The sequence below is a fragment of the Triturus cristatus genome, chromosome 11, assembly GCF_964204655.1.
Source record: "Triturus cristatus chromosome 11, aTriCri1.1, whole genome shotgun sequence".
Lineage (NCBI taxonomy): Eukaryota > Metazoa > Chordata > Amphibia > Caudata > Salamandridae > Triturus > Triturus cristatus.
This window is the reverse complement of record NC_140594.1, coordinates 381447614-381467366: the sequence shown is the minus strand read 5'-3', so window position 1 is coordinate 381467366 and position 19753 is coordinate 381447614. Positions and strand designations below refer to the sequence as shown.

The window sequence follows — 19753 nt, the reverse complement described above, 5'->3', positions numbered from 1 at the left end:
CCACTGCGCTGCCCTAAACCCTAAAACACTACCCCCAGCACGGCCCTCTACACTACCCAAACACCACTGCGCCACCCTAAACCCTAAAACACTAACCCAAGCACAACCCCCTACACTACACAAAACCACTGCACTACCCTAAACCCTAAAACACTACCCCAGCACGACCCCCTACACTACACAAACACCACTGTACTAAACTAAAACACTAGCCCCAGCACGACCCCCTACACTTCCCAAACACCACTGCGCTGCCCTAAACCCTAAAACACTACCCCCAGCACGACCCTTCACACTACCCAAACACCACTGCGCCACCCTAAACCCTAAAACACTATCCCAAGCACAACCCCCTACACTACAAAAACACCACTGCACTACCCTAAACCCTAAAACACTGCCTCCTGCACGACCCCCTACACTACACAAACACCACTGTACTAAACTAAAACACTAGCCCCAGCATGACCCCCTACACTTCCCAAACACCACTGCGCTGCCCTAAACCCTAAAACACCACCCCCAGTACGACCCCCTACACTACCCAAACACCACTGCGCTACCCAAAACCCTAAAACACCACCCCAGCACGCCCCCTACACTACCCAAACACTACTGCGCTACCCTAAACCCTAAAATACTACCCCAGCATGACCCCCTACATTACCCAAACACCACTGCGCTACCCTAAACCCCAAAACACTACCCCAGCACGACCCCCTACACTACCCAAACACCACTGCACTACCCTTAACCCTAAAACACTACCCCAGCATGAACCACTACACTAGCCAAACACCACTGCACTACCCTAAACCCTAAAACACTACCCCATCACGACCCCCTAAAACACCCAAACACCACTGCGCTACCCTAAACCCTAAATCTACCCCCGCACGACCCCCTACACTGCCCAAACACCACTGCGTTACCCTAAACCCTAAAACACTACCTCCAGCACGACCCCCTATGCTACCCAAACACCACTGAACTACCCTGAACCCTAAAACACTACCCCCTACACTACACAACCACCACTGCACTATCCTAAATCCTAAAAAAACTACCATCAGCACAACCCCACACACTACCCAAACATCACTGCACAGTCCTAAACCCTAAAACACGACTCCCTACACTACCCAAACACAACTGCACTACCCTAAAACCTAAAGCACTACCCCCAGCATGAACCCCTACACCACACAAACACCACTGCACTACCCTAAACTCTGAAACACTACCCCCTACACTAAACAAACACCACTGCACTACACTAAACCCTAAAACACTACCCCCAGCACGAACCCCTAGACCACACAAACACCACTGTACAACCCTAAACCATAAAACACTACAACCAGCACGACCCCCTACACTACCAAAACACCACTGCACTACGCTAAACCCTAAAACACTACCCCCAGTATGACCCCCTACACTACACAAACACAACTGCTCTACCCTAATCCCTAAAACACTACCCCCAGCACTACCCCCTACACTACACAAACACCACTGCACTACCCTAAACCCTAAAACACTACCCCCAGCACGACCCCCTACACTACCTAAACACCACTGCGCTACCCTAAACCCTAAAACACTACCCCCCGCACGACCCTCTACACTACCCAAACACCACTGCGCTACCCTAAAACACTACCCCCAGAACGACCCCCTACGCTGCCCAAACACCACTGCTCTACCCTAAACACTAAAACACTACCCTCCACACGACCCCCTACACTACACAAACACCACTGTACTAAACTAAAACACTAGCCCCAGCACGACCCCCTACACTTCCCAAACACCACTGTGCTGCCCTAAACCCTAAAACACTACCCCCAGCACGACCCTCTACACTACCCAAACATCACTGCGCCACCCTAAACCCCAAAACACTATCCCAAGCACGACCCCCTATGCCACCCAAACACCACTGCGCTACCCTAGACCCTAAAATACTACCCCAGCATGACCCCCTACATTACCCAAACACCACTGCGCTACCCTAAACCCCAAAACACTACCCCAGCACGACCCCCTACACTACCCAAACACCATTGCACTACCCTTAACCCTAAAACACTACCCCAGCACGAACCCCTACACTAGCCAAACACCACTGCACTACCCTTAACCCTAAAACACTACCCCAGCACGAACCCCTACACTAGCCAAACACCACTGCGCTGCCCTAAACCCTAAAACACTACCCCCAGCACGACCCTCTACACTACCCAAACACCACTGCGCCACCCTAAACCCTAAAACACTATCCCAAGCACAACTCCCTACACTACACAAACACCACTGCACTACCCTAAACCCTAAAACACTACCTCCAGCACGACCCCCTACACTACACAAACACCACTGTACTAAACTAAAACACTAGCCCCAGCACGACCCCCTACACTTCCCAAACACCACTGCGCTGCCCTAAACCCTAAAACACTACCCCCAGCACGGCCCAATACACTACCCAAACACCACTGCCCCACCCTAAACCCTCAAACACTAACCCAAGCACAAACCCTACACTACACAAAACCACTGCACTACCCTAAACCCTAAACCACTACACCCAGCACGACCCCCTACACTACACAAACACCACTGCACTACCCTAAACCCTAAAGCACTACCCCTAGCATGACCCCCTGCACTACCCAACCACCACTGCACTACCCTAAACCCTAAAACACTACCTCAGCATGACCCTCTACACTACCCAAACACCACTGCACTACCCTAAACCCTAAAACACTACCCCCAGCACGACCCTCTACACTACACAAAACCACTGCACTACCCTAAATCCTAAAACACTACCCCCAGCACGACCCCCTACACTACACAAACACCACTGCACTACCCTAAACCCTAAACCCTAAAACACTACCCCCAGCACGGCCCAATACACTACCCAAACACCACTGTCCCACCCTAAACCCTCAAACACTAACCCAAGCAAAAACCCTACACTACACAAAACCACTGCACTACCCTAAACCCTAAACCACTACACCCAGCACGACCCCCTACACTACACAAACACCACTGCACTACCCTAAACCCTAAACCCTAAAGCAGTACCCCTAGCATGACCCCCTGCACTACCCAACCACCACTGCACTACCCTAAACCCTAAAACACTACCCCAGCATGACCCTCTACACTATCCAAACACCACTGCACTACCCTAAACCCTAAAACACTACCCCCAGCACGACCCTCTACACTACACAAAACCACTGCACTACCCTTAACCCTAAAACACTACCCCAGCACGAACCCCTACACTAGCCAAACACCACTGCACTACCCTTAACCCTAAAACACTACCCCAGCACGAACCCCTACACTAGCCAAACACCACTGCGCTGCCCTAAACCCTAAAACACTACCCCCAGCACGACTCTCTACACTACCCAAACACCACTGCACCACCCTAAACCCTAAAACACTATCCCAAGCACAACCCCCTACACTACACAAACACCACTGCACTACCCTAAACCCTAAAACACTACCTCCAGCACGACCCCCTACACTACACAAACACCACTGTACTAAACTAAAACACTAGCCCCAGCACGACCCCCTACACTTCCCAAACACCACTGCGCTGCCCTAAACCCTAAAACACTACCCCCAGCACGGCCCAATACACTACCCAAACACCACTGCCCCACCCTAAACCCTCAAACACTAACCCAAGCACAAACCCTACACTACACAAAACCACTGCACTACCCTAAACCCTAAACCACTACACCCAGCACGACCCCCTACACTACACAAACACCACTGCACTACCCTAAACCCTAAACCCTAAAGCACTACCCCTAGCATGACCCCCTGCACTACCCAACCACCACTGCACTACCCTAAACCCTAAAACACTACCCCAGCATGACCCTCTTGTTGGACCCGGCCTCGTAGAATGGCCCTCCGTGCCCCCGCACCACCGAAACCTGGTACATACAGCCCAAGCCCCCGGCCCCGCCGAACCTCCCCACCAGGACACACGCACCGACCCGGACATCCCCGTCCCTGGCCTCTCCCCTTTCGGCCACCCCGGGCCCGCGTGCCCACTTCATGCACCAAGATGGCCGCCCGGCCCCAGCGCGACCCGGGCATAGAGGCGCCACTCCGGCTGGAGGACATCCCGCTTCCAGGGGATGAGAGAGGGAGGAGCAGTTTCTATCGCACCTCTGAACTCCCCCGGGACGATGGGTTTCGATCGGCCCTCCGGCCTCCCTGAGGGCTGGCTCCACGCCTGCTGGGTGTCTGGGACTCCTCCCGACCCGGCCCTGAAAGAATCAAAAGACTATAGCAGGAAATCCCGACAAGCGACCCCCAGGTGACAAGACCCCTGCCTGCACAGACTCCGGACATCAAAGAGGGGTCGAACTATAACAAGGGGTGCTCTGGGGCTGTCCGGCAGATTCGACGCTGGAACAACGAGAGCCTGCTGACGTGGTCGCGGCTCCTGGAACTGGAACTCACCTGAGCCCTGCTGAGTGACTCGCGGCTCCCTGAAGATTGTAAGACCTCCGAACTTGTACCTGAGCCCTGCTGAGTGACTCGCGGCTCCCTGAAGATCGTAAGATCTCCGAACTTGTACCTGAGCCCTGCTGAGTGACTCGCGGCTCCCTGAAGATCGTAAGACCTCCGAACTTGTACCTGAGCCCTGCTGAGTGACTCGCGGCTCCCTGAAGATCGTAAGACCTCCGAACTTGTACCTGAGCCCGCTGAGTGACTCGCGGCTTCCACAGACTCCACCGGTCCCGCCGGACCCCACGACAACCAGCCTACCCCCCAGCTCGAGGATTGTGAGCTGTGCGCCGGGTACGTCCCTCCTTTGAACCGTTACCAGAGACAGTCCCGCTACCCCCTACCTTTCCGAGACTCTTGAGCCCGTGCTCACCTTGTACATATTTGCTGTGATACCTGTTTGATAAAACTTGTTCTGAGAATACCCAGTGTGGTCCCTCTGTGTCGTGTGGTGCCAGAAGTACGATCCTAGTTGCGAGAGTCCTCCCCCTGGGGAATCTCCCGCCAGTGCCCGGCTACGATACTTTGAGGGTGGGTCTCAGGGTAGTCAGGACCCCTTTCCCGGCTCCTCTGAGGTCGCCGTCTAACATTGGTGGCAAGCGACGGGATTCGGGCCCATCACCTAGAGATCGTACAGTAAACGACGGACGCACGACCAACAAAGATGGCAGAAGGAAGCGCCACGAGCTCCGCAGAAACCAACGCCAACAGAGTGTTCCAGGTGGAGCATCTGGAAGAATACACACACAAAGAGCTAAAACAATTTTGCAAAGAACTTAAAATCGCTACCACTGGCCTCAACACTAAGGACGACTTGCAGAAAGCACTGAAAACTTGGGTGGAGACCGGGGCCTCCCGCCCGGAAGGCACGGGGGAGCGCCCCGGCGAAGCCGAACCCCCCCAAAGTGAAAGCAGTAGCAATCAGGTGCGAGGCATCGTACCAGACGGGGGCCTATCCCCGGAAGAGCTCGCGGACAGAGAGAGAAGCCGCAGTCATGAACTCGAGTTAGCCAAACTCAAAATCGAGGGCGAATTGAAGTTAGCGGAGAAGAAGCTAGCAGTAGAGCAAATGCGTGTACAAGGCGAACTGGAAGAAAAGAAGCTCCAACGGGAGCACGAAGGAAGAAAGCTCCAACTGGAGCACGAACGGAGCTTAAAGGAACTCGAGCTCAAGGCCCGAAATGAGGACGGGAGGCCCTCGGGGAACCGAGAGACGGCCCCCCCAGCGGAACAGAAGGTCCACATCCCCAAGGATGTGGTCAAAGAATATTATAAAAACGATGACATTCAGCAATGGTTTCGGGCCTACGAGGTCGCCATGACCTCCCATCGGATTCCACAGAAGGACTGGGGGGCGGGGTTGTGGGGACGGTTTCTGAGCGAAGGAAGGGACACCCTGCTCGACCTACCCCTCTCCCTGCAGACCTCCTACAGCCACATGAAAGAGGCTCTCCTCACAAGATACGGCCTCACCCCAGAAATGTACCGCCAACGGTTCCGGGACTGCAGGAAGATCCCGGGCACCACCTGGGTGGAGTATGTAAACTTTTTTAGTCGGGCCTTCGATGGGTGGGTCAAGGGCAGCAAAGTCACCACCCTTGCCGAACTCACTGACCTCATGTTATGGGAACATCTGGCTGCGAACTGCTTCGTAGAGCTACGTCAACATCTGCTGGATAGCAAGCTCACAGATCCCCGGAAGCTGGCCGTGGAGGCCGACCGCTGGACCAACACCCGGGTCTCCCGGGGCATGGTAGGAGAGTACCCCCGAACCAGTCAGGGACCACCCCGCCAGAGAGGGGGAGGGAACCAGGGAGGGCCGAGGGAGTCCCAGCCTAGCCCCCCGAAGACACCACCTCCACCTTTCCCGGCGCCCCCCCCACCAGTAACAGGGCCTCCTGGGAGACGGGGACACCGGGTGACCGTCACATGTTTCCGCTGCCAGAAACCCGGGCACTACGCCAATGACCCAGAGTGCCCCATGGCCACCCAAGTCACCCCTGCGAGACAGATAGCCAACGTGGCCCTAGGGGAGGAGGTTGAGGAAGCCGAGGAGTGGGAACCAGCCGCGATGGCCCTGGTATCCCTGGGAGATAGGGAAATGATCCCTGGTAGCCTCCTACCGTCCAACACACAGAAATATGGGCAGCTCGTCAAGATCAATGGCCACCAGGTAGAGGCCCTGCGGGACACCGGGGCCAGTATCACCGGTGTCCTCAGGCACCTAGTTCCCGAGGAGCAGATCCTCCCCAATGTCTTTTGCCCCGTGATATCTGCAGACAATAGGGAAAGTATGTGTCAGGTGGCCCTGGTGCCATTTGAGTGGGGAGGGGTGATAGGTAAACTCAAGGTGGCCGTAAGAACCTCCCAGCCGGTCGACTGCCTCTTAGGGAACGACCTGGAGAGTTCTCCCTGGAAGCACGTAGAGCGCAAGGCCCACCTAGGAATGATGGGACTCCCCGAGTGGGTGTGTGCCACCACCCGATCTATGACAGCCCGACTCACTCCCCGGAGAGAAATCGAGAGCACCCCGGTCGAAGTAGCCAGCACCGTCCCCGCCGAGGGTCCTCCCGTTCCCCCATCGGAAGGGTCCGTCGCCAGCGACGAACCCGCACCATCCGACCCCGCCCTGGTCCCCGAGTTGGGGGATCTACCCGAGTTGGCCCATTGGCGCCACGAGGGCGGGCCCACCCGAGAAGAATTTTGCCAGGAACAAGCCACCTGTCCTTCCCTGGTCGGGCTGCGGCGCCAGGCCGAGGGCCAAGCCACAGGTGACCAGACCGGAACGCACCGAATCTATTGGGAGAATAACGTCCTGTATAGTGAGCAGAAATCAGTGGAGCTGGGATCCGGACGGGTACTGGTGGTACCCCTCTGGTTCCGGGATTTCCTCCTGGGCTTAGCCCACGATGTCCCCCTCGCCGGTCACCTGGGTCAGGACAAGACCTACAGCCGTCTCGTGACCCATTTTTATTGGCCTAAGATGAAAGCAGCGGTAGAGGCCCACTGCAAGTCCTGCCCCACGTGCCAAGCCAGTGGGAAGAGTGGGGGGAAGCGCAAGGCTCCCCTCCAACCCTTCCCGGTCGTCAGTACCCCCTTCGAACGAGTCGGGATCGACATCGTGGGGCCACTGGACCCCCCCACCTCCCAAGGTCACCGTTTCATCTTGGTCCTAGTGGACCACGCCACCCGCTACCCAGAGGCTATTCCCCTACGCACCATTACGGCCCCCGTGGTGGGCCGGGCCCTGATGGGGGCCTTCTCCAGGGTGGGTTTCCCCCGCGAGGTCGTGAGCGATCGCGGCACTAATTTTATATCCAGGTATATGACGTCCCTGTGGCAACAATGTGGGGTGTCCTATAAGTTCACCACCCCGTACCATCCCCAAGGGAACGGCCTAGTAGAGAGGTTTAATAGGACTTTGAAAGGGATGATCGCTGGCCTAGAAGAGCCCCTCCGGCGTAAGTGGGACGTCCTGCTCCCCTGCCTCTTGTTCGCTTACCGGGAGGTCCCCCAGAAGTCCTTAGGGTTCAGCCCGTTTGAATTACTCTATGGGCACCCCGTCCGAGGTCCCCTCAGTTTAGTTAAGGAAGGGTGGGAGGCAGCACCCCAGACCACCCCCCGAGATGTGTTCCAATATGTCCTGGCCCTCCGGAACCAGACCAGGAGGTTCCGAGAACTGGCCGAGGCCAACCTGGAGGCGAGTCAAGAAGAAATGAAGCGCTGGTACGACCAGAATGCTACTCTGGTCGAGTTCCAGCCGGGCCAGCAGGTGTGGGTCATGGCCCCCGTGAAGCCTGGCGCTCTCCAGGACCGATGGACTGGGCCCTACAAAGTGGTCGAGAAGAAGAGCCAAGTCACCTACTTGGTGGACGTCCAGTCGCCTCGGGATCCCCTCCGGGTCCTGCACGTGAACCGCCTCAAGCCTCACTTCCAGCGGACAGAACTGAGCCTCCTGCTGGCCACCGATGACGGGGCCGAAGATGAGTCGGATCCCCTCCCGGACCTCCTGTGTATCAAGGAGCAGGATGGCTCCGTGGAAGGAGTGAACCTCTCCCCAGCCCTCACGGCCCAGCAACAAGCGGACTGCCGCCAGCTCCTAAGACAATTTTCTGACCTCTTCTCCCTGACCCCCCGGGTCACCAACTGGTGTGTTCATGATGTGGACACCGGGGACAGCCCGCCGGTGAGACACCGAGCCTACCGGGTTCCTGACCGGGTCCGGTCCTGCATTCAAGCGGAAGTCTCGAAGATGTTGACCCTGGGGGTGATCGAGCCCTCTGACAGTCCCTGGGCCAGCCCCGTGGTCCTGGTCCCGAAGGCAGCGGCCCCCGGTGTCGCCCCCGAGCTCCGATTCTGCGTGGACTACCGGGGGCTCAATGACGTTACCCGAGCCGATGCCCACCCCATTCCACGAGCCGACGAACTCATTGACCGACTAGGGGCAGCCCGGTTCCTCAGCACATTCGACCTCACCTGCGGATACTGGCAGATTGCGCTCACCGAAGGGGCCAAAGAGCGGTCCGCTTTCTCCACCCCCGATGGGCACTACCGCTTCCGCGTAATGCCCTTCGGGATGAAAAATGCCCCGGCCACTTTCCAGCGACTGGTGAATAGAGTCCTGGCCGGGCTAGAACAGTTCAGCGCGGCATACCTGGACGACATCGCTGTCTTCAGTTCAGAGTGGAGTGAGCACCTCCAGCACCTCCGAAGGGTGCTAATCGCCCTGCGCCAGGCAGGCCTCACAGTAAAAGCCAGCAAGTGCCAGATCGGGCAAGGATCCGTGGTCTACTTGGGGCACCAGGTCGGGAGTGGCCAGGTCGCCCCGCTACAGCCAAAGATCGACGCCATCCTGGCCTGGGAACCACCCATCACCCAGACGGAGGTCCGAGCCTTTCTGGGACTCACGGGCTACTACCGAAGATTCATTCGGGGGTATGGCAGCCTTGTCGGCCCTCTCACAGAACTCACGTCTAAAAAACAGCCAAAGAAAGTGCAGTGGACGGCTGCCTGCCAGGAAGCTTTCGATGCCCTAAAAAGGGCCATGTGTACTGCCCCCGTCCTCCAGGCTCCCGACTACGCCAAGGAGTTCATAGTCCAAACCGATGCCTCCGAGCATGGCATTGGGGCCGTCCTGTCCCAAGTAAATGACCAAGGCCTAGACCAGCCCGTCGCCTTCCTCAGTCGGCGGCTGTTGCCCCGAGAACAAAGATGGAGCACCATAGAGCGCGAAGCCTTTGCCGTGGTCTGGGCACTCAAAAAGCTACGACCCTACCTGTTTGGCACCCATTTCAGAGTACAAACTGACCATCGGCCCTTACGTTGGCTCATGCAGATGCGAGGAGAAAACCCCAAGCTACTGCGGTGGTCAATCTCCCTCCAGGGGATGGATTTCACCGTGGAACACCGCCCTGGTACGGACCACGCCAATGCTGACGGCCTCTCCCGGTTCTTCCGCCTCAGCGAAGAGAACCCCCCAAGCTGATGGGCAGTTCTCTCCGGCTTTCAGCTGGGGGGGACGCGTGTTGGACCCGGCCTCGTAGAATGGCCCTCCGTGCCCCCGCACCACCGAAACCTGGTACATACAGCCCAAGCCCCCGTCCCTGGCCTCTCCCCTTTCGGCCACCCCGGGCCCGCGTGCCCACTTCATGCACCAAGATGGCCGCCCGGCCCCAGCGCGACCCGGGCATAGAGGCGCCACTCCGGCTGGAGGACATCCCGCTTCCAGGGGATGAGAGAGGGAGGAGCAGTTTCTATCGCACCTCTGAACTCCCCCGGGACGATGGGTTTCGATCGGCCCTCCGGCCTCCCTGAGGGCTGGCTCCACGCCTGCTGGGTGTCTGGGACTCCTCCCGACCCGGCCCTGAAAGAATCAAAAGACTATAGCAGGAAATCCCGACAAGCGACCCCCAGGTGACAAGACCCCTGCCTGCACAGACTCCGGACATCAAAGAGGGGTCGAACTATAACAAGGGGTGCTCTGGGGCTGTCCGGCAGATTCGACGCTGGAACAACGAGAGCCTGCTGACGTGGTCGCGGCTCCTGGAACTGGAACTCACCTGAGCCCTGCTGAGTGACTCGCGGCTCCCTGAAGATTGTAAGACCTCCGAACTTGTACCTGAGCCCTGCTGAGTGACTCGCGGCTCCCTGAAGATCGTAAGACCTCCGAACTTGTACCTGAGCCCTGCTGAGTGACTCGCGGCTCCCTGAAGATCGTAAGACCTCCGAACTTGTACCTGAGCCCTGCTGAGTGACTCGCGGCTCCCTGAAGATCGTAAGACCTCCGAACTTGTACCTGAGCCCGCTGAGTGACTCGCGGCTTCCACAGACTCCACCGGTCCCGCCGGACCCCACGACAACCAGCCTACCCCCCAGCTCGAGGATTGTGAGCTGTGCGCCGGGTACGTCCCTCCTTTGAACCGTTACCAGAGACAGTCCCGCTACCCCCTACCTTTCCGAGACTCTTGAGCCCGTGCTCACCTTGTACATATTTGCTGTGATACCTGTTTGATAAAACTTGTTCTGAGAATACCCAGTGTGGTCCCTCTGTGTCGTGTGGTGCCAGAAGTACGATCCTAGTTGCGAGAGTCCTCCCCCTGGGGAATCTCCCGCCAGTGCCCGGCTACGATACTTTGAGGGTGGGTCTCAGGGTAGTCAGGACCCCTTTCCGGGCTCCTCTGAGGTCGCCGTCTAACACCTCTACACTACCCAAACACCACTGCACTACCCTAAACCCTAAAACACTACCCCCAGCACGACCCTCTACACTACACAAAACCACTGCACTACCCTAAATCCTAAAACACTACCCCCAGCACGACCCCCTACACTACACAAACACCACTGCACTACCCTAAACCCTAAACCCTAAAACACTACCCCTAGCATGACCCCCTGCACTACCCAACCACCACTGCACTACCCTAAACCCTAAAACACTACCCCAGCATGACCCTCTACACTACCCAAACACCACTGCACTACCCTAAACCCTAAAACACTACCCCCAGCACGACCCTCTACACTACCCAAACACCACTGCGCCACCCTAAACCCTAAACCACTAACCCAAGCACAACCCCCTACACTACACAAACACCACTGCACTATCCTAAACCCTAAAACACTACCCCCAGCACGACCCCCTACACTGCACAAACACCACTGCACTACCCTAAACCCTAAACCCTAAAACACTACACCTAGCACGACCCCCTGCACTACCCAAACACCACTGCACTACCCTAAACCCTAAAACACTACCCCAGCATGACCCTCTACACTACCCAAACACCACTGCACTACCCTAAACCCTAAAACACTACCCCCAGCACGACCCCCTACACTACCCAAACACCACTGCACTACCCTAAACCCTAAAACACTACCCCCAGCATGACCTCCTACAAAACCCAAACACCACTGCACTACCCCAAAACACTACCCCCAGCAAGACCCCCTATACTACCCATACACCACTGCACTACCTTAAACCCTAAAACAGGACCCTCTACACTACACAACACCACTGCACTACCCTAAACCCTAAAACACTACCCCCAGCACGACCCCCTTCACTACCCAAACACCACTGAACTACCCTAAACCCTAAAACACTACCCCCAGCACGACCCCCTACACTACCCAAACACCACTGCTCTACCCTAAACCTTAAAACACTACCCCCAGCATGACCCCCTACTCTACACAAACACCACTGCGCTACCCTAAACACTAAAACACTACCCCCAGCACAACCCGCTACACTACACAAACACAACTGCGCTACCCTAAACCCTAAAACACTACCCCCAGCACGACCCCCTACACTTCCACAACACCACTGCGCTGCCCTAAACCCTAAAACACTACCCCCAGCATGACCCCCTACACTACCCAAACACCACTGCGCTACCCTAAACCCTAAAACACTACCCCAAGCACGATCCCCGACGCTAACCAAACACCACTCTACTACCCTATACCCTAAATCTACCCCCAGCACGACCCCCTACACTACCCAAACACCACTGACCTACCCTACTTCCTAAATCTACCCCCAGCACGATCCAATACACTACAAAAACACCACTGCACTACCCTAAACCCTAAAACACTACCCCCAGCACGACACCCTATTCTACACAAACACAAGTGGGCTACCCTAAACTCTAAAACACTGCCCCCAGCACCACACCCTACACTACCCAAGCATCACTGCAGTACCCTAAACCCTAAAACACTACCCCCAGCATGACTCCCTACACTACTCAAACACCACTGCGGTACCCTAAACCTTAAAACACGATCCTCAGCACGACCCCCTACACTACCCAAACACCACTGCGCTACCCTAAACCCTAAAACACTACCCCAAGCACGACCCCCTATACTAACCAAACACCACTGCGCAACCCAAATCCCTAAAACACCACCCCCAGCACGCCCTCTACACTACCCAAACACCACTGCGCTACCCTAAACCCTAAAACACTACCCCCAGCACGACCTCCTACATCACCCAAACACCAATGCGCTACACTTAACCCTAAAACACTACCCCCAGTACAACCCCCTACACTGCCCAAAGACCAATGCGCTACACTAAACCCTAAAACACTACCACCAGCACGACACCCTACACCACCCAAACACCACTGCGCTACCCAAAACTCCAAAACACCACCCCCAGCACGACCCCCTACACTACCAAAACACAACTGTGCTACCGAAAACCCTAAAACACCACCCCAGCACGCTCCCCTACACTAGCCAAACACCACTGCGCTACCCTAAACCCTAAAACACTACCCCAGCACGACTTCTACACTACCCAAACACCACTGCACTACCCTTAACTCTAAAACACTACCCCAGCACGACCCCCTACACTACCCAAACACCACTGCACTATCCTAAACAATATATCTACCCCCAGCACGACCCCCTACACTACCCAAACACCACGACACTACCCTAAACTCTATAACACGACCCCCTATACTACACAAACAGCATTGCACTACCCTAAACCCTAAAACACTACCCCCTACACTACACAGACACCACTGCACTACCCTAAACCCTAAAACACTACCCTCAGCACGACCCCCTACACTACACAAACACCACTGCACTACCCTAAACTGTAAAACCCTACACCCAGCACGAACTCCCAAACACTACCCAAACACTACTGCACTACCCTAAACCCTAAAACACTACCCCCAGCACGACACCCTATACAACCAAAACACAAGTGGGCTACCCTAAACCCTAAAACACTGCACCCAGCATGACTCCCCTACACTACCCAACCATCACTGCAGTACCCTAAACCCTAAGACACTACCCCCAGCATGACCCCCTACACTACCCAAACACTACTGCGGTACCCTAAACCCTAAAACACTATTCCCAGCACGACTCCCTACACAACGCAAACAACACTGCGCTACCCTAAACCCTAAAACACTGCCCCACCACGACACCATACACTACCCAAACATCACTGTGGTACCCTAAACACTAAAACACTACCCCCAGCACGACCCCCTACACTACGCAAACATCACTGCGGTACCCTAAACCCTAAAACACTACCCCCCAGCACGATCCCCTACACTACCCAAACACCACCGTACTACCCTAAACCCTAAATCACTACCCCCCAGCATGAACCCCTACACTTCCCAAACACAACTGTGCTACCCTAAACCCTAAAACACGACCCCCTATACAACACGAACACCACTGCACTACCCTTAACCCTAAAACACTACCCCAGCACGACCCACTACACAAACACCACTGCACTACCCTAAATCCTAAAACACTACCCCTTACACTACACAGACACCACTGTACTACCCTAACCCCTAAAACACTACCCCCAGCACGGCCCCTACACTACACAAACACCACTGCACTACCCTAAACCCTAAATCTACCCCCAGCACGACCCCCTACACTACCAAAACACCACTGCACTACGCTAAACCCTAAAACACTACCCCCAGTATGACCCCCTACACTACACAAACAAAACTGCACTACCCTAAACCCTAAACCACTACACCCAGCACGACCCCCTACACTACACAAACACCACTGCACTACCCTAAACCCTAAAGCACTACCCCTAGCATGACCCCCTGCACTACCCAACCACCACTGCACTACCCTAAACCCTAAAACACTACCTCAGCATGACCCCCTACGCTACCCAAGCACCACTGCGCTACCCTAAACCCTAAAACACTACCCCCAAGGTGACCTCCTACGCTACCCAAATACCACTGAGCTACCCTAAACCCTGAACACCACCCTAGCACGACCCCCTACGCTACCCAAACACCACTGCGCCACCCTAAACCATAAAACACTAGCCCCAGCACGACCCCATACACTACACAAACACCACTGTGCTACCCTAAACCCTAAAACACTACCACCAGCACGACCCCTTACACTAATCAAACACCACTGCACTGCCCTAAACCCTAAAGCACTACCCCAGCACAACCCCCTACACTACACAAACACCACTGCATTACCCTAAACCCTAAAGCACTACCCCCAGCACGACCCCCTACACTACCCAAACACCACTGCACTACCCTAAACCCTAAAACACTACCCCCACACGACCCTCTACACTACCCAAACACCACTGCGCTACCCTAAACCCTAAATCTACGCCCGCACGACCACCTACACTACCCAAACACCACTGCGCTATCCTAAACCCAAAAACACTACCCCCAGAGCGACCCCCTACGCTGTCCAATCACCACTGCTCTACCCTAAGCATTAAAACACTACCCCCAGCACGACCCCCTATGCTGCCCAAACACCACTGCGCTACTCTAAACCTTAAAACACTACCGCCAGTCCGACCCCCTACGCTACACAAACACCAATGCGCTACCCTAAACCCTAAAACACTACCCCCAGCACGACCCCCTACACTACCCAAACACCATTGTGCTAAACTAAAACACTACCCCCAGCACGACCCCTGCACTTCCCAAACACCACAGCGCTACCCTAAACGCTAAAACACTACCCCAGCACGACCCCCTACACTACCCAAACACCACTGCGCTACCCAAAACCCTAAAACACCACCCCCAGCACGCCCCCTACACTACCCAAACACCACTGCACTATCCTAAACACTAAAACACTTCCCCCAGCATGACCCCCTACATTACCCAAACATGACTGCGCTACCATAAAGCCTAAACCACTACTACCAGCACGACCCCCTACACTACCCAAACATCAAAGCGGTACGCTAAACTCTAACACACTACCACCAGCACGACACCCTACACTACCCAAACACCACTGCGCTAACCCAAACCCCAAAACACCACCCCCAGCACGACCCCCTACATTACCCAAACACCGCTGTGCTACCCAAAACCCTAAAACACCACCCCAGGCACGCCCCCTACACTACCCAAACACCACTGCGGTACCCTAAACCCTAAAATACTACCCCCAGCTTGACCCCCTACATTACCCAAACACCACTGCGCTACCCTAAACCCAAAAACACTACCCCAGCACGACCCCCTACACTACCCAAACACCACTGCACTACCCTTCACCCTAAAACACTAACCCAGCACGAACCCCTGCACGAACCCCTACACTACCCAAACACCACTGCGCTACCCTAAACCCTAAATCTACCCCCGCACAACCCCCTACACTACCCAAACACCACAGCGCTACCCTAAACACTAAATCTACCCCCTGCACGACCCCCTACATTACCCACACACAACAGCGCTACCCTAAATCTACCCCCGCACGACCCCCTACACTACCCAAACACCACTGCGCTACCCTAAACCCTAAATCTACCTCCGCATGACGCCCTATACTACCCAAACACCACTGCGCTACCCTAAACCCTAAAACACTACCCCCAGAACGAACCCCTATGCTACACAAACACCACTGCTCTACCCTAAACCCTAAAACACTACCCCCAGCACAGACCCCTACGCTACCCAAGCACCACTGTGCTACCATAAACCCTAAAACACTACCCCCAGCACGACCCCCTACGCCACCCAAACACCACTGTGTTACCCTAAACCCTAAAACGCTACCTCCAGCACTACCCCCTATGCTACCCAAACACCACTGAACTACCCTGAACCATAAAACCCTACACCCTACACTACACAACCATCACTGCACTACCCTAAATCCTAAAACACTACCACCAGCACTACCCCCTACACTACCAAAACATCACTGCACAGCCCTAAACGCTAAAACACGACCCCCTACACTACTCAAACACAACTGAACTACCCTAAACCCTAAAACATGACCCCCTACACTACAAAAACACCACTGCACTACCCTAAAATCTAAAGCACTACCCCAGCATGAACCCCTACACTACACAAACACCCCTGCACTACACTAAACCCTAACACACTACCCCCAGCACGAACCCCTAGACTACACAAACATCACTGTACAACCCTAAACCATAAAACACTACAACCAGCACAACCCCCTACACTACCAAAACACCACTGCACTACGCTAAACCCTAAAACACTACCCCCAGTATGACCCCTACACTACACAAACACAACTGCGCTACCCTAAACCCTAAAACACTACCCCCAGCACTACCCCCTACACTACACAAACACCACTGCACTACCCTAAACCCTAAAACACTAACCCCAGCACTACACCCACACTACCCAAACACAACTGCACTACCCTAAACCCTAAAACACTACCCCCAGCACAACCCCCTACACTACCCAAACACCACTGCGGTACCCTAAACCTTAAAACACGATCCCCAGCACGACCTCCTCCACTACCCAAACACCACTGCGCTACCCTAAACCCTAAAACACTGCCCCAAGCACGTCCCCCTATACTAACCAAACACCACTGCGCAACCCAAATCCGTAAAACACCACCCCCAGCACGACCCCCTACACTACCCAAACACCATTGTGCTAAACTAAAACACTACCCCCAGCACGACCCCTGCACTTCCCAAACACCACAGCGCTACCCTAAACGCTAAAACACTACCCCAGCACGACCCCCTACACTACCCAAACACCACTGCGCTACCCAAAACCCTAAAACACCACCCCCAGCACGCCCCCTACACTACCCAAACACCACTGCACTATCCTAAACACTAAAACACTTCCCCCAGCACGACCCCCTACATTACCCAAACATGACTGCGCTACCATAAAGCCTAAACCACTACTACCAGCACGACCCCCTACACGACCCAAACATCAAAGCGGTATGCTAAACTCTAACACACTACCACCAGCACGACACCCTACACTACCCAAACACCACTGCGCTAACCCAAACCCCAAAACACCACCCCCAGCACGACCCCCTACATTACCCAAACACCACTGCGGTACCCTAAACCCTAAAATACTACCCCCAGCATGACCCCCTACATTACCCAAACACCACTGCGCTACCCTAAACCCAAAAACACTACCCCAGCACGACCCCCTACACTACCCAAACACCACTGCACTACCCTTCACCCTAAAACACTAACCCAGCACGAACCCCTACACTACCCAAACACCACTGCGCTACCCTAAACCCTAAATCTACCCCCGCACAACCCCCTACACTACCCAAACACCACAGCGCTACCCTAAACACTAAATCTACCCCCTGCACGACCCCCTACATTACCCACACACAACAGCGCTACCCTAAATCTACCCCCGCACGACCCCCTACACTACCCAAACACCACTGCGCTACCCTAAACCCTAAATCTACCTCCGCATGACGCCCTATACTACCCAAACACCACTGCGCTACCCTAAACCCTAAAACACTACCCCAGAACGAACCCCTATGCTACACAAACACCACTGCTCTACCCTAAACCCTAAAACACTACCCCCAGCACAGACCCCTACGCTACCCAAGCACCACTGTGCTACCATAAACCCTAAAACACTACCCCCAGCACGACCCCCTACGCCACCCAAACACCACTGTGTTACCCTAAACCCTAAAACACTACCTCCAGCACTACCCCCTATGCTACCCAAACACCACTGAACTACCCTGAACCCTAAAACCCTACACTACACAACCATCACTGCACTACCCTAAATCCTAAAACACTACCACCAGCACTACCCCCTACACTACCAAAACATCACTGCACAGCCCTAAACGCTAAAACACGACCCCCTACACTACTCAAACACAACTGAACTACCCTAAACCCTAAAACATGACCCCCTACACTACAAAAACACCACTGCACTACCCTAAAATCTAAAGCACTACCCCAGCATGAACCCCTACACTACACAAACACCCCTGCACTACACTAAACCCTAACACACTACCCCCAGCACGAACCCCTAGACTACACAAACACCACTATACAACCCTAAACCATAAAACACTACAACCAGCACAACCCCCTACACTACCAAAACACCACTGCACTACGCTAAACACTAAAACACTACCCCCAGTATGACCCCTACACTACACAAACACAACTGCGCTACCCTAAACCCTAAAACACTACCCCCAGCACTACCCCCTACACTACACAAACACCACTGCACTACCCTAAACCCTAAAACACTAACCCCAGCACTACACCCACACTACCCAAACACAACTGCACTACCCTAAACCCTAAAGCACTACCCCCAGCACAACCCCCTACACTACCCAAACACCACTGCGGTACCCTAAACCTTAAAACACGATCCCCAGCACGACCTCCTACACTACCCAAACACCACTGCGCTACCCTAAACCCTAAAACACTACCCCAAGCACGTCCCCCTATACTAACCAAACACCACTGCGCAACCCAAATCCGTAAAACACCACCCCCAGCACGCCCTCTACACTACCCAAACACCACTGCGCTGCCCTGAACCCGAAAACACTACCCCCAGCACGACCTCCTACATTACCCAAACACCAATGCGCTACACTAAACCCTAAAACACTACCCCAGTACAACCCCCTACACTGCCCAAAGACCAATGATCTACCCTAAACCCTAAAACCCTACCACCAGCACGACACCCTACACTACCCAAATACCACTGCGCTACCCAAAATTCCAAAACACCACCCTCAGCACGACCCCCTACACTAC

General features: G+C 54.9%; 1 protein-coding gene across 1 annotated transcript in view; it reads right to left on the bottom strand.

Moving 5' to 3' along the window:
* The window catches only part of LOC146784224 (myoferlin-like), a 3625175-nt gene that overhangs the window by 1615621 nt on the left and 1989801 nt on the right, over positions 1–19753 (bottom strand). The gene's annotated exons all lie outside the window — the stretch shown is intronic.